We start from the raw sequence: 17,444 nt of genomic DNA, 5'->3' as shown, positions 1-17,444 counted from the left end.
ACTTATTACATTTTTCCAAGCTCCACTTGTTTTCAGGTCAGTAATGTTTTGCCTACAGCAGCTAACTGTCATTAAAAAATGTACTGCAAACTTTGGCTCTACAGATGCCACTTCTGCTCCACAGAGGCGGTGGCCACGAATGGTTAATCTTTCAACAAATTTTTCCAAATACAGCAACCTCCCAGTTCCTGATACAACTGTGATAATAGAACTTCTGTAGTGGAATTCCTTTTTGATAAATTGAATTTTTCAAATTATTTTTTTTACTACATTAGAGCCCCCTTGGCATGAACTACCACCCCTCATGTCGTCTTTACACTGGTATTACCCATTAGTAGATATAATAGTAGAAAATAAGACATGTGTTAGAATTTGAAAGACTTACACATGTTACAATTTTTTTTCTTGTGTATTCTCTGTAGAATACTACTTCTTGCAGTGGTAATGATCTCCTGAAATTTAGTGACCAGTGTAGAATAGTACATATCGTCACAACATCTTCAACTGCATCGTCTGAATGCCTTTCGTATTTGCATTTTAATTTTTATATGCATTTTAGATTAATGCTTGATATAGGCATGTGGAATATTCCTTGCTGTCCGTTTAGAACCTACACATAGATACAAGATACAAAAACTTTCACTTGTCTCTCTGTACGCTTAATGTCTTTCACTTTTTTGTAGGGCTGCAACTAACGATTATTTTAATAATCCGATAAATCGATTGATTTTTTTTTTTAAATAATGGATGAATCTGTTTTGGGTTTTTTTAAACACATTTTTTATTTCCTCCTCTTAGCAGCAGTCCCTTTTTAAGAATGCATGAATTGATTCTTTTCCCTTCCCAAAATCCTAGCAAAGTGAGCAAGGAAGAGGGAGCTCTACGTTTTTCTGTCCTCGTTTGTCTGAAATGTTTAGCACCAGTGCACAGATCTGATTGACTGGTCAACAATCCGATGCCAGGTTGACTGATAAAATTTGATGGTTGATTACATCAACCAATCACGGCACAAGTAGTTGTCAACGTCACTGCAACACATGGTGGCATTAGTTTTGTCATGAGCTTTTTTCCTCTCTGTCTGAAAGTATTTATTAAAGTGCAAGGGCACACTGTTTATTACCACTGAGGCCAATATATGAGGAAATATGGTATTTATATGTTGTCAATGCAGGGACTGAAGATTTCTATGTATGTTAAATCCCATCATTAATAGAGGTACTGAAAACCGGAATTGCCATTTAATTCTGATAATTTGGAAAATATCAGAGCAAACTCGCATTTAATTGCAGCTGCCCTAAATAGAGTCTCTTTCTGAAAACGTGATCTAGCAATGAAAATACTGAAGCATGAACTGAAAAAAATGAAAAAAGTTATTATGGCGCCCTTGAGTTACCCAAGAGATACTCATAGGCACTTGAACTTGCTTAAAAAAGGTTAATGTGTTTGTGCAAGCAGTAGCGAAACTGAACTTGTATTGAGCTGTCAATACATCAGAAACGGCATTACTCAACCTCAACATAGCAGTCTGACTGACAGTGTACTAAAAGAAGGGACGCTGTAACTTAACACACAACATGTAGATAACACTACTAGTTTACTACTAGTAAACTATAATAACACGTATGTTAACCTGAGCCCAACCGACTTGTCCAATTTCTGATATATTGACCGACAACCAATATATCAACCGAAATAAGTGCAATACATCAAAGAACAAAGAAGCGGAAGATTTTTCATCTAAAGTTCTGAGGTACATAACACCTGTTGAGTCGAGTGGCTCCACACCTTACTCTTCTCTTACTCTTACTCTTTTAGTACTTTTGTTTTTCTTTTTAATACAGCTGTTACAGGCCGAGTTTGGCTCTTTTAAGAAGAGAGTATTGTACTCACAGTGGTATGAAAAAGTTTGGGCCATCCATCCATTTTCCTCTGCTTATCCGGGTCCGGGTTGCGGGGGCAGCAGTCTTAGTAGGGAAGCCCAGACTTCCCGGTCCCCGGCCACCTCCTCCAGCTCCACTGGGAGGACACCAAGGCGTTCCCAGGCCAGCTGTAAGACATAATCCCTCCAGCCTGTCCTAGGTCTGCCACGGGGCCTTCTCCCGGCTGGGCTTGCCCGGAACACCTCACCAAGGAGGCGTCCGGGAGGCATCCGGACTAGATGCCCGAGCCAACTCAACTGACTCCTCTCGATGTGAAGGAGAAGCGGCTCTACTCTGAGCCCCTCCCGGATGGCTGAGCTCCTCACCCTATCTCTTAGGGTGGGTCCAGCTACCCTACGGAGGAAACTCATTTCAGCCGCCTGTATCCGCCATCTCATTCTTTCGGTCATGACCCAAAGCTCATGACCATAGGTGAGGGTGGGAACATAGATCCACCGGTAAATTGAGAGCTTTGCCTTCCGGCTCAGCTCTTTTCACCACGACGGTCCGGTACAGCGACCGCATTACTGCAAAGGCTGCGCCGATCCGTCGATCGACCTCACGCTCCCGCCTTCCCTCACTCGCTAACAAGACCCACAGATACTTATATACCACCCCGGTCTGCCAATCCAAAGGTACTGTTCCCGACTTCCACACAATGTTGAAGAGACGTGCCAGCCAAGACAGTCCCTCAACATCCAGAGCCTTGAGGAATTCTGGGCGGAACTCGTCCACCCCCAGAGCTTTGCCACTGAGGAGCGTTTTGACCACCCCAGATACCTCAGCCACGGTGATGGCACTGTCCATGTATGTGTCCTCAGACTCTGCTTCCTCTATGGAAGGTATGCCAGTGGGATTGAGAAGGGCCTCAAAGTATTCCTTCCACCGTCCAACTACATCCCCAGTCGAGGTCAGCAGGCCCCCGTCTCCACTGTGAACAGTGTGGACCGGGCACTACTTCCCTTTTCTGAGTCACCAGACGGTTTGCCAGAACCTCTTCGTGGCCGACCAAAAGTCGTGCTCCATGGCCTCACCGAATTCCTCCCACACCCGAGTTTTTGCCTCAACAACCGCCGAAGCTGCAAACCGTTTGGCCTGACGGTACCTGTCAGCTGCTTCCAGAGTCCCACAAGCCATCCATGCTCGATAGGACTCCTTCTTCAGCTTGAAGGGCTCAAGCCAAAAATCAATATGTGATCAAAAAAAAGATCCACTGTGGCAATTCCATAATCGGAAAAAGCCGAAAGAAACAAACAAAAATACTCTCTAATGTTCTTGATAAGTCCCGACAGCGTCGTACTAAAGTCTAGTGTTCTATTGTTATACAAAGTCACCGCTTACCATAGTGTAACAAAATGATTTGTCCACTCATCTCCTCCTGCAGCTGATCTGTCTGTGGGACCACAATAAGTCAAGTTCTAAAAACCAAAATAAAAGTTTGTAAATATTTATAAAATGGTGTTGCAAAGGCATGCTGGGAGCAGGCATCTCTATCATTGCTTGGAGTGTTTCAGAGTAATTGTTTTCCCCCATAGTAGTTGTGGTTGCCTTGTGTGTTTGCATACCTTACTCATTTTTGTTTTGACAAAATGATTGTAGTTGGTGTGTTAGTCAAGTGCCCCCACTCTCCTTCATTTTACTGTGTGACAAGCTAACTGCAAGTTCTGTGGTGGTTATTCCTTGCCCGATAAAAGAACCTCTTCCTTTAAGCAAGTGAAAGTGCCTCTGACTATGTCTCCAGGGTCCGAGAGCTGCACTGACACTAAAGTTTTGAAAAAAGTTAGAAAGGGGCTGTGAGTTTGCGACCCCTATCCTAGGGTTCAGACCGAAGGAGTCATCACTGTCGCAAAAAACCAATATAATCAAGGTTCACCAATAACAGTTCACTGACCCTCACACCCCCTTCTTTTGTTTGTGCCGCAAACAACCAAGCCACAAATGTCTAGAATTGACTTTTGCTTGTTGATACAAATTGTATCTTTACCATGAATGTAAACTCAATATCAAATGTATAATAATAACATAGTTTTATTTAAGTATAGGGACAAAAAAAAAAAAAAAACAATGCCTAATTTGTGTGACACCATGTGTCACTGGGAGTAGCCCAATTGTATGTACTAACTGGTATTGGGTACAGTAGTTCATTGTGTGGGACATGGAGGTGCAGCACTAAGCATCTCATCCTCACTGTACATAGCCGTGTGTTTGCGTGGATGTGTAAACTGTAAAAAAAAAAAAAAAATACTTGCATTGGTAACTTCAAATGTTGCAACCTGTGCATCTATTCCCTCCAATTGTTGAAATGATGTTTCTGCTTTATGCTATTTTAATAGTATACGTCAATATTTTGGGGATATGTCTTGTATTACATATTTTCGGTTTGCGGGTGTCTTTTTACACAGACTGTCACACACCAAACTAATATATAAAAAGTACACTTCGTAAACTTGAATCACTAAACACTGCTAAATAACACAATGGCAGTCTGTTGTGTTTGTGGAAATATATATCTCTTAAAAGTGGAATGTTTGGCAGGTGGTTGACTGAATAATGTTGACATAGTGTATAATTTGTTATTTCTATGACCATTGAATATTATATTGAAATGTAGATGAATAATTTTGCTCTCTGTGGCCAGTTTGTGTGTAGTTTTTGGCTGGCCTTCAATGAAACTGGACTTGTGCTATTATGAAAATTGGTCAAATTAAGTGTTATATGTTGAATAGCATGGATATGATCATGACCAAAGTTTTTTTGTTTTTTTAATTATTGTACACATGTACTTGTGACCAATGTTTCAAACACACGCTCACACCAACAGCGTACCTATGATGCCAGCATATAGTATCTCCATACAGTATATACCTGGATGGACAGACTTGGTGTACAGAATGTCAGGTCAAGAGGTGTACCCATTACAATGACTGTACATATATACAGTGTAATACTCAGGTGAAACCCCACTTTGTCACTTAAACAGCACGTTGCACTGGTGACTTTTTTTAACGGTGATGTGAGTGTAAAAAAGGGAAACACTGGAGTAAGCTGTTTGTGTTGTGCTAATTGGCAGGTGTAATCCACACTGACTAGAAAAGCATTGCTTTTTGTAGACCAACTTAGACTATTTGAGTCTGTGGGCTCAAACGAAATGTAAGTCTTAATGACAAAATGTGTTTCTAACCATTAATAAATATATACACTATGTTCAAACTGACATTTGTCCTCTTATTTGCTACATTTTCTGGAGGATACTTCATACATTTTTCCTTATTTGGCCAAGGTTGCGACTTTGGGGTGGTGGTTATGTTTTCTTTTTCTTTTCTTTTTTTTTTATTCCTGTTCCAAACGATTCTCAATTCAGATTCTTTCTTTTTTATGCTATGCACTTTTTAGAAATGACTTTACTGTGAATTTCTCACATGGCTATTTTTAACCAATATATTTTGCCCTCCACTATAGAGTGTACTCTGATGGTGAAGTAGTGGTCCTGTGCAACGTTACTCCAGCCATCACATGTGAGAGCCACAGAGCATTGAGATCTGTAATTACATTGGATTTCCCGTCCTTATACCAAAATGGGACAGATATTCGAACATCCTCCTTCAGCATTTTTTGGTAGATGATAGAATTCAAAGTTGCATTGATCAAAGCAAGTCTTCCAGGTCCTGAAAATCTAGGAACTTAGACACTTGGCAGCTGTCCCATAGTCCACAGGAAGAAAGTTAAGGAGGTCTTGACTGTTCAGGTGAAATTTTGTATGCCAGAAGGCATCGGACGTGTGAGCGGTTGCTCCCACCGCACCACCAGATCCCTCCCTTCCACCATGGCTTGGCTTGTGGCCTAGCAGCACTTCAACAGGACTTCCAACATGAGCGGGACTTAAACAGGGACGGCATGAGATGGGCCACCAGAACCAAGCAACCAATCACCATTTTGTTATACGACGGCATAAATGTTTCTTCATATAATCATTTAACCAAACAAGAGTACTCTATAGAAACTTTAGTGTTAACACAAATGCAAATGACTTTAAAGCCAGCCGACGCCAGCACCGACTGGCTCGCTCATGCCATACATCATCTTCACAAAACACTCTCAACACATCTCAGCCATATTTGCAACCAAGTCCTCCACAACCGGGGCAATTCAGGGTCTGCTGGGCTTAACGAGTACCGACATGGACGCTCGCGAACCCTTTTTACACAAATCTTGCTCTTTTTATACCACTGACATCATGTGGAATGACGTAAACGGTTTTATATTGACAATAATTACAATAAACATAGTATAGAGAATGTACATATGAAATGTAAAAGGATGCAATATATTCATTCATTTTCTACCGCTTTTTCCTCACGAGGGTCGCGAGGGGTGCTGGAGCCTATCCCAGCTGTCTTCGGGCATAAGGCGGGGTACACCCTAGACTGGTCGCCAGCCAATCACAGGGCACATATAGACAAACAACCATTCACACTCACATTCATACCTATGGACAATTTTGGAGTCGCCAATTAACCTAGCATGTTTTTGGAATGTGGGAGGAAACCGGAGTACCCGGAGAAAACCCACACATGCACGGGGAGAACATGCAAACTCCACACAGAGATGCCCGAGGGTGGGATTGAACCCTGGTCTCCTAGCTGTGAGGTCTGCGCGCTAACCCCTAGACCACCGTGCCGCCCGGATGCAATATATATTTAATATTATATTATTCTATAAGTGTATTATGAATAAATACCCCTGGGTTACACTGATATGTGTGAATATCTTTTTTGGCAAGAATACTAAAGATAAGATGTATGGTCTGCTTTCATGGATGACTAAGGAAATACAGAAAAAATGTCACATTTGAGAGGCTGAAATCAGGTTTTCTCCGTATGCTCCACTTTCCTCCCACAGTCCAAAACCATGCATGTTAGGTTAACTCGCACCTCCAAATTGTCCACAGGTATGAATGTGAGTGGGAATGATTGTTTGTCCTGCGATTGGCTGGGGGCCAGTACAGGCTGGACCCCAACTCTGACCAGCTGAATCCAGAATCCAGCTGATATGGGCTCCAGCATGCCCCCGCTTATGTCAGATAAGCGGCAAAGGAATGGGATGGCTTAATCATCAATCAAACTCTACACCTTGCATTGATTTATTCCAAACTCAAAACTAAAACAGCATCAACTTTTGAACTTTGCCCAACCTGCCTACTTGCCACCTGCGGGCAAGTGTGTGGTGAAGCGAGTCGTTAGCCGTCTCGTAGCTCGCCGGTGTAGTGTGGCGAGGAAAGTAAATCTGTTCTTCAGCTAACGATGTCAATAATAGTAACAATGTCGCTTGGTTTAATATGCAGCTCACATCAGGGCCTCTCCAGCCCTGCGTGCATGGGGGCAGTCACAAATGTTAGGGAGACATTATGCATTCATGTCATGCGCTAGCATTCGCTCATGTTAACATAAGGATTGTGTATGATGTCCAAATAATTTTTTTTAAGTTTCCTTTCAAGCACTACACCACTAAATTTGGAGTTATTCATCTTTTGTTTCATACTGTTTTCGGAGCTTATCGCCATCGAGGACCTTAGCATGACGGGGTTTGGCCACTCTACGTCTACTTCCGTACTTAGCCCTGTGCGGGGCTGTCCGCCATGATGGTGAGCAGAATCCAGAAACATTGCATTGTAAACATCTGGTCGGCACACTGCTCAGCCATTAATAGACGGTCCAACAGACCAGGTTTGTCAGTTTAAGTTCTCCAAAAAGATAGGTTTGTATCATAAAAATGTTATAGATTTATAACACTGATTGGACAAGACTCAGAAAGTGTATTGTGTGGAACTCCTATACAATATAGCTTATTTCTTTAGGTGATGACTTGAATTCATGGCATGTCAGTCAATCAAATGTATAAGAAACGTCATTACAGAAATACATGTTGCATTGTGGAAAATCCTCCCTTTAATTATCCATATTCATTCATTCATTTTCTACCGCTTATCCTCACCAGGGCGGGGGGAGGGGGGTTGCTGGAGCCTATGAATTATCCATATAATACTATTAAAATTATTTAGTATGTTTAAGTGTTGGTAACACTGTAAGGAAGAACAAAGTTTCATAACGAAGGAAATAGTTTCTGGCTGCTCGGGTTTTTATCAACATCTCGGTCATATTTCTGCAGTACAACGGATTTTTACACACACATATGTATATACATATAGTATATTTTACTTTCAGTAAATGACATGCATCAATTTGATCAAAGTGAATGCACAGCGTATGCTCAGAGCTAGTAAATACAAAGTACAGTGTAATTGTACACAGTCGTCCGAGTATCCTCGCCCTCCTCTCTTGCTCACCATCATGGCGGAATTTCTGCGTCATATCGTTCTAAACACTGTTCCATTCTTTTGCGGTATATAAAACAGTCCTTTCAACTCTGGTGTCCTTGATATCCATTGCGCACTGTTGTTACTGTCAGTATTTTCAGCCCCAAACCGTGGAAAAGGGCGGCCTGACTTGGGCAGAGAAAGAAACACGGTATTTTTAGACTACTCGGCAACGAGAGAACAGCACGCACACAAGATCCCCGCACTTCCTGGTTCACAGGTCACGCTCAACCCGCCCCACATAGCTGGCCAAACACATGCCTGCAACACTGTTACGGTAAACTGGAGCTCATCCCAGCCGCCTTATGTGTGTCACACATATCCCGAACATAGCCTGTCAATCACTAAGTTACATTAAAACACAAGTTAACTACTATAAATGCCTCTATCAAAAGTAATGCCTCTATTCAATTAACCAAAGAGTCTCCTATAGTCGCCAGGTATGAAAATAACCGTCAGGGTGTCCAACTAGCTCAGAGTCAAAACCAGGGGCGTCACTAGGTTCTGAGGACGGGGGGCCTTAGCCCCCTGGAGATGCACAGGATGTGAATGAATGTAGTAGACATTAGGAAATCCAAAAAACAAATAAGGAACAAGAAACGAGATATAACTTTCTCACTTTTGGACAGATTTGGTAGAGATACTCAATTTTTACTCAAGTAAACTCAAGTTTTAGGCCACCATTAAATGTTTATGAAAATATATGCAGAATTATTTTTTTGGATCACATTAACACTATCAACTACAAAAACACAACAGATTTAACAGACATACTCTACTGCTATTATCATTCTTATTATCATCCACTCCGGCACGGCGGTCTAGTGGTTAGCACGCAGACCTCACAGCTAGGAGACCAGGGTTCAATTCCACCCTCGGGCATCTCTGTGTGGAGTTTGCATGTTCTCCCCGTTCATGCGTGGGTTTTCTCCCACATTCCAAAAACATGCTAGGTTAATTGGCGACTCCAAATTGTATTGTATGAATGTGAGTGTGAATGGTTGTTTGTCTATATGTGCCCTGTGATTGGCTGGCGACCAGTCCGGGATGTACCCCAGCTGGGATAGGCTCCTTCCTACCGAGGAAAAGCGGTAGAAAATGAATGAATGAATGAATTATCATCCACTCACAATAATGCTGAATGAATCATAGTGGAAAGAGCCCAACTCAGCATCCCATAATGTGAAAGAAACACAACTGATGCTGTGCCCCCCAAGGCTGAGGAGAGCGCAGGGCACACTTGGCACTCCAACCAGGACCATGATATTAGCTACTGGCTAGCTAATTAGCATATGCAGTGTTCCTTTATGGCTGGAATCTACCTCTTGGCCGCAAAACAACAGAGGTAAAAGACGTGAGCCGAGATCGCCAATACGTCTTTTTTTAATTTCATTTATTGATATTTTTTTCTTTTTTGTAAAATGTGAAATGCTTGGTTCATGGTTCAATCTGCTGTTGACTGTGGGCTGGAGCTAACTAATTGCTAGCAGCAGTGATGAATACTTACTCTTTTGAAAAACCTTTGTATATTCATTCTTCTCCAACTGCTTAATAGTTGGCTCTGTGTGCTGCAAAGTAGGTAAACACGCTGCAAGGAAAACATGGACTCTATGTGGTGTGGGCATACTCTAACACTCTGGCCAAGTGGAATAGACTTGGTAATGGCGCAGTGAAGGGGCACTCTACCTTACACCATGAAATAAAGGCACATGGACAGATTTATGATTATTAATTAATAATAGGTAATGTGACCATTTATTTTAACTCCTATTCTTGCTCTATTATATAAAATTAGTCCGAGATTTTTTTTGTAGAAAAAAACAATAAAATATGTCAAATTCTTTAGGGGGGGCTTAAGAACATTTAGGTGTCTGCAGCCCCCCTAAAATAGGCCTAATGACGGTCAAAACATTGACATTTGTGGCTGGTAGAAACCCAACCAGTCTAGGGTGTACCCCGCCTCTTGCCCGAAATCAGCTGGGATAGGCTCCAGCATACCCTTGCGACCCTAATGAGGATAAGCGGCATTGAAAGTGCATGGGTGGCTGGTGGGTAGAAACCTCCTGATGTAGGTTTTATGAAGCAGTAGCTGCTTCTAGAGTATAATAAGTGGTCAACGTCCAGCTTCTTCATCTAAAGCATGTGCTTTAAAATGTTGCTTGCAGGGGGAAATGTTTACACTAACAAGGCGCAAAAGTAAAGCTACAGAAGCTGAAATAAGTGGCATAAAAATATTATATGAACGCAATAAAAATTTACGAGAATGTAGAAATAGAAATAGAAATAGAAATAGAAAAATGCAGCTAAGTACTAGTAGCACACCAAGAGGATGGCTGTAAGGTGAAGCTCGATCAGAGAGTGACTTCATTCTATAACATTTAGAATGTATCACAGAAGATGGGTATGGTATATACTGTATTTGATTTTATTAGGAATTGTTTCTTTGTAATATTTACCCGTTTACCCACATGGGTCTCCATAACTACTATACTATTACTGCATGGTGCTCTTTTGGTCTTATATGGTGCTAAGTGTATGCAGCAGAACTGTACTTTCAAGGTGAGAACATTTCAATAAGACCATTGACGTGTATACACAAGTGAAGCCAATCATGAGAAAGGGTAAGGTGGCCAGTTGCAAGTTGCATCTTCTTTGAAGAGTGGCAACATGGTAGCCTAAAAAACTGTGACTTGAAAGCTAAGATTGTTCTACATCATGGTCTAAGGGAAGGATACAAAAAGCTAGCTCAGAGCTAGCTGTCAGGTTCCACTCTGAGGAACATAGTGAGGAAATGGAAGACCACAGGCACAGTCCTCGTTAAGGCCTGGAGTGGCAGGCCAAGAAAAATCTCTGATAAGCAGAGGCCAAGGATGGTGAGAACGGTCAAACTCAACCCACAGACCGGCTCCAAAGACCTACAACATGATCTTGGTGTGCATCGTTCAACTATTCAGTGCACTTTCCACAAGGGAATGCTGTACAGGAAATGCATGCGGAAGAAGCCTTTTCTGTGCACATGCCACAAAAAGTCGCTTCAGGGATGCTAAAGCACATTTGGACAAGCCAGTTTCATTTTGGAATGAGGTGCTGTGGACTGATGAAAGAAAAATGGTGTTATTTGGACATAACAAAGGGCGGTATGGATGGCGGATGAAGAACACAGCATTCCAAGACAAACACTTGCTACCCACAGTAACATTTGGTGGTGGTTCCATCATGCTGGGGGGCTGTGTGGCCAGTGCAGGTACTGGAAATCTTTTTCAAGTTGAAGATGGCATGGATTCCAGTCAGTATCACCAAATTCTTGCCAACAGTGTTCAAGAATGGCCATAAGTCCAAAACCTTCAAACAGTGTCCATACATGCGAGTAGCAGGCAACCAAGAATAAGCCAGGTGCGGTCCATTTGCTTAAATGAGGTGGAGTCCAATCGGGTACGCCCAGAAGTCCGCCTTCAGCTGGAAGGAGAGCTTCTGAAAAAGAACACAAGAGCACAGCCAGCAGAAGGGAGGGTAGGAACAGGGGGCAACCAGCAGGGGCACAAGGTGAGACACAACAGAGACCAAGCCATGTGCAATGATGGGTGACAACATGACAACTCATCTTCATCTCAACAATAAGTCCACAAAGTTCATTACGATGCGTGCAACTGTACTGTACAGAATGGGCCTTTGCAGCTACACAATCCATGGTTTAAGAAGATAAGAAGGTGCAATGGCTTGGAGGTCAGAACAAAGACATCATACTGAGCTCTGAGGAAATGGTGCAATGACTCATTGAATCATCCCTCTGTGTCCCCGAAAGAAAAGTCTAAAAGCCAGAAGTGCCGTCTCAGATGATAAAGCAGATTTTGGAACTGTGAGGAAAACATATTTTGACACTTTTGCCCTTCTTAAGTTCTCTGACAGGGCAAGTAATCTCTTGGAAGCCTGAAAAACTATCCGGCTGGATCACATTTGCCCTTTCCTAATCGTATAAACATAATGGCTCAAATACTGTAAAGAATTAAAAGTCATGAAAACAGCTTCATAATTACCTCCCTCCACTGCTGTATGCTCTCGCTCACCACATTGCGGCCCAGATGAACATTTCTGCTGTGGCGTCTGCTGGAGTATTTTCCATCATTCCAGTAGCATTGCTAACATGTGGGGAAAGGCAAAGGGCTCGTCTTTTTTCCACCTCCTGCAACAAACTACTTGTTATTCTGTTATTTCAGCTTCGTGTGGCTTTGCATATGGGACACAACATTAGGAACCCAGAAAATACACAACAAACTTTGAAATGATGTGGTGTCTTTGAACACAACCCCTTATTGCTCACAATAACATGTTTCAAGTGAGACTCAAATGTTCCGCTACTATAAAAAAAGATTACAGTCATCCCTCGTTTATCACGGTTAGTTGATTCCAGACCCAACCATGATTAGTAAACTTTGGCCAGGCAGAATTTCTTATTTAAAATATTGAATATTTTTGCAGTTAGATCATAGAAAACCGGTACACATGAAATAACACCTCTATAGTCATCTTTACTCAATATAGTACACATAATAGAAGAAAATTAGAGAGAAATGTGCTGCTACGGGAGCTGAGGCGGACAGGAAGTGATCTTGTGTTTTGTCCCTGTTGTGAGATCATTCAACCCTGCAATAAAAGGCTGCATTTCACTTCGTATTGCTGACACCTAGTGACCAGTGTAGAATACTACATATCATCACAACAACTTTGAGTCCATCTTCTGTATTGTACTGTATTGTATTTTGTATTGTACTTCATTTAGCCATTTTTATGCGCTGACAATGCTTAATTTGGGAAAAATATACTTAAATATTAACATTAGCCCATACTCAACCACAAAACAACATGGTTTATTAAGTAATTTATTATTGAAAAACTGAGTGAGGCCGCCGCGACCCTTGTGAGGAAAAAGCGGTAGAAAATGAATGAATGAATGAATGAATGAATGAGTGAGGCCGTGAAATTTGAAGGGTGATGTGGGGAGGGATGACTGTAGTGTAAGTCAAATCCATTTTTAGATGTGTGCTATCTTTCAGCTTGATTTAAATTTTCACTTCCTTTTGAGTTGGCTGGCCACCAGTCCAGGGTGTACCCCGCCTCTTGCCCGAAGACAGCTGGGATAGGCTCCATCACCCCCGCGACCCTCGTTAGGATAAGCGGTAAAAATGAATGAATATCAATTTCCTTTTGAGCTGCTAATACATACAAGTACTGTACATATCATGTTTTCTTTCTTTTAAAGGGGAACTGCACTTTTGGGGGAATTTTGCCAATCATTCACAATCCTTATGTGAAACATGGACACATATTTCTTTCCTTTTTTTCAGAAAACAAGTTAATATGGGTGCAGACCTCACAGCTAGGAGACCAGGGTTCAATTCCACCCTCGGCCATCTCTGTGTGGAGTTTGCATGTTCTCCCCGTGCATGCGTGGGTTTTCTCCGGGTACTCCGGTTTCCTCCCACATTCCAAAAACATGCTAGGTTAATTGGCCACTCCAAATTGTCCATAGATATGAATGTGAGTGTGAATGGTTGTTTGTCTATATGTGCCCTGTGATTGGCTGGCCACCAGTCCAGGGTGTACGCCGCCTCAGACAGACAGCTGGGATAGGCTCCAGCAACCCCGACCCTTGTGAGGAAAAAGCGGTAGAAAATGAATGAATGAATGAAAGTTAATATGGTCTCGCTATCAATGCACATAATTGGGAGACTCCTATTCCGAATACAAAGCCCTATAAGACCTTCCACAATCGTGAAATCACACTCCTCAGCCTACCCAGTATTCAGGAGTTCTGAGAGGAGGATCCCTTGGATATTTGAATTTCGGATTCATGAGGAGCAATGTGATTTTTGTCCTGGTCGAGGAACTGTGTACCAGCTCTACACTCTCAGCAGGATCTTTGAGGGTGCATGCAGTTTGCCCAACCTGTCTTCATGTATTTTGTGGACTTGGACAAGGCATTCAACTGTGCTCCTCTGGGAATTCTGTGGCGAGTACTTCGGGAGTTTGGGGTATCGAACCACCGATCACCAATTCTGTTAATTGTTAACTGTTAAATTAAGAATTTGTAGGCACAGCCAGGGCATTGAGGGGTTTTGGTTTGGTGGATGCTGATTGGGTCTCTGCTTTTTGCAGGTGATGTCCAATGCCCTGCTCTCTGGTCTTCCCAAAAAAAGTATTTTAAATCTCCAATTATTACAGAACTCAGCCGCACGTGTGCTGACGAGGACCAGAGGGCGGGAGCACATTACACCGGTTTTAAAGTTGCTGCATTGGCTCCCCGTCCGCTTCAGGATCGATTTTAAGATTCTCTTACTGGTTTTTAAATGTCTTAACGGCTTTGCCCCTTCTTATTTATCTGATCTGCTTTTACCATATCAACCCCCGCGGTCCCTGCGGTCCTCCGGCACTGGCCTTTTAGCAAAACCAAAACCCAGAACAAAAACCCACGGTGAGGCAGCATTTAGCCACTATGGCCCCCACCTGTGGAACAGCCTGCCGGAGAGCCTCAGGACTGCGGAGACTGTTGATATTTTTAAAAGAAGATTAAAGACGCACCTTTTTAATCAGGCTTTTAACTAATATTGTTAAGCTTTTATTATGTTTTCATCCTTTTAGTCCTATTTTATGTTCTTATTCTTCACCTTTTAACTTCAGTGTTTTGTTTTTATCTTGTTAGTCCTATTTTATGCTCTTAATCTTCAGTTTTTAACTCCAGTGTTATGTTTTATCTTTTAGTCCTATTTTATGGTCTTAGTCTTTAGCTCCAACTCCAGTGTTTCCTCAGGGGGGTCCTCCACACTGGGGGCTGTTTGGGTATGCTGAGGGGGTGCCATCCTTGGGTCCCTTCAACACGGCCGGCTGGGGGGTTCCTCCCTTTAATGTGGGGGTCCGCCCGTCTAACGGAGTCGGAGGGCCCGGGTGCTGGTCCTCCGATGGCACGGCCTGCAGCTTCTCCCAGTGTGGACGACCCCAAAGGTGGCGTTTCCTTGTTCCTCAGTACCATGCCATGTCTCCCTAATGTGGGTGATTGTGTGCTTGCGTGTGTGTGTGTGTGGGTGGATGGGTGTGTGTGTGGGTCTAGTATGGAGGGTGGGAAGGAGGGGCTTTCTTTTTTCTTCATTGTTTTCCTTTTTAATTGTGGTAATTGTTTTAATTCTGGAAAGCACTTTGTGTCGCATCTCCTTGCAGGAAAAGTGCTCTACAAATAAAGTTGATTTGATTTGATTTGAATGATAGAACGTGATTGGTGTGGCATCTGCATTGATGCAGACGCTACATCGGTCCGTTGTGGTAAAGAGAGAGAGCTAAGCTGAAAGGCAAAGCCCTCAATTTACCGGTTGATCTCCATTCCTACCCTCACCTATGGTCATGAGCTTTGGGCAGTGACCGAAAGGACAAGATCGGCAAAATGAGTTTTCTCTGCAGGGTTGCTGGGCTCTCCCTTAGACATAAGGTGAGAAGCATTGTCATCCGGGAGTGCTCGGAGTGGAACCGCTACTCCTCCACATTGAGAGGAGCCAAGCCTAACCAGCCTAACCAGGCGTGGACATCTGGTTAGGACGCCTCCTGATGCCTCGCTGAGGAGGTGTTCAGGGCACGTCTAACTGGTAGAAGGTTTCGGGGAAGACACAGGACACATTGGAGAGACTATGTTTTCCAACTGGCCTGGGAATGCCTTGGGATCCACTGGCAGGAGCTGGAAGAAGTGGCTGGGGAGAGGGAAGTCTGGACCTCCTTACTTGCGCTGCTGCCCCCGCGACCCGACCTCGGATAAGTGGTAGAAGATGAATGGAAGAACTTTGAGAGGCACTGGCCAAGATTAAATATTAAAGGGGACCTATTGTGCTTTTTTGTGGGAATGTTGGGGGTGGAATATTGTATTCTCATGTTAAACAAAGTTTCAGATAATGAGGGTTGCACATTTAGAAGTGAGCCCTGGAAGAAGTTTGGGATGACTCAAAACGCTTGGTTTCAAAAGCTATGGTAAAACTGCCTCTTTGTGATGCCACAGAGGAGCGGACTTACGTATATGGGCGTGGCTGTAGGCCAGATAAGCTTTTTGCCGGAAGGCCACATTTGTTGACAATTCCTAAAGACGCTACCACCGCACAAGTGGTTGGAGTTCCTGATTCCCTACCAGCAAAAGAAATTTAATCTGTCAAGGGCATTTCACACTGGACTGTTTTGTGAACATGGGCCACTATGCAGCTGTAGACTTTCCAACAATACTTGGTCGTGTGGAAGAGTCACAAGAGTAAGCAGTAAGTAACAATTTTTCAGAGTCCTAACTGTGTAAGTTGTGTAAGTCGTGGAGCAAAAGCGCTTCCATACAGGGAGTGGGGATGCTAATAGCCGTTTCCCACCACCCATCATTATCAATGCTGTAGAAAATGTAGCGCTAAAATGGTCAAGCTACTTACCATTGAGAGACGTCTTGAAGTATCCTCTGTTCTTGAGAAAAAAACGTCTGTTCGTGAGAAACTCTCTACTTCAGGATCAAAGTTGGAATCCAACACGTATGGTTGTATGTTAAAAGCCCACATTTTAAAAAGATACATCTCCATTTATTATCAACTCCTATACCTTTTGTAGCTAGCGCCCCAAACCGGAAGTCCTTTTAACCACAATGGAGTAGGAGTGCCTGCAGGCGGACGGTGGGTGAAATACATTAAAACAGACGCTTTTCGTGGAAAGCACAAAATCCAAATAAACACAGCTGAATAAGTGCAGATTCTGGAAGAACAGAAAGCTTTATGCGCTGGTTATCGTGTGGAGCTGCTCTATAGGAGTCCACAACTCAATACAAAGGGCCGAGTAATGAGTAATAGGTCCCATCCATTTTCTGTATCGCTTATCCTCACCAGGGTCGCGGGCATGCTGAAGCCTATCCCAGCTGTCTTTGAGCAAGAGGCGGGGTACACCCAGGACTGGTGGCCAGCCAATCACAGGGCACATATAGACAAACAACCATTCACACTCACATTCATACTTATGGACAATTTGGAGTCACCAATTAACCTAACATGCATGTTTTTGGAATGTGGGAGGAAACCGGAGTACCCAGAGTACCCGGAGAAAACCCATGCACACACTGGGATAACATGCAAACTCCACAGAGATGTGGAATCGAA

General features: G+C 43.0%; 1 long non-coding RNA gene across 3 annotated transcripts in view; it reads right to left on the bottom strand.

Moving 5' to 3' along the window:
* Window positions 1-2,080: 2,080 nt before the first annotated feature.
* Window positions 2,081-17,444, bottom strand: part of LOC131131927 (uncharacterized) — a 16,922-nt gene continuing 1,558 nt past the window's right edge. The window contains exons 2-5 of one of the 3 annotated variants that reach the window (XR_009130277.1): window positions 16,897-16,954; window positions 16,734-16,801; window positions 12,327-12,472; window positions 2,081-11,763 (exon numbers count right to left, since the gene is read on the bottom strand). This is a non-coding gene — a long non-coding RNA (uncharacterized LOC131131927). Of the gene's footprint in view, window positions 11,764-12,326; window positions 12,473-16,733; window positions 16,955-17,444 lie in introns of all 3 variants that reach the window. The other 2 variants (XR_009130275.1, XR_009130276.1) reach the window with 2 other exon arrangements.

Source organism: Doryrhamphus excisus, chromosome 7, assembly GCF_030265055.1.
Source record: "Doryrhamphus excisus isolate RoL2022-K1 chromosome 7, RoL_Dexc_1.0, whole genome shotgun sequence".
Taxonomy (NCBI): domain Eukaryota; kingdom Metazoa; phylum Chordata; class Actinopteri; order Syngnathiformes; family Syngnathidae; genus Doryrhamphus; species Doryrhamphus excisus.
The sequence above is the reverse complement of the archived record's forward strand: the minus strand, read 5'-3'. Positions and strand labels throughout refer to the sequence as shown.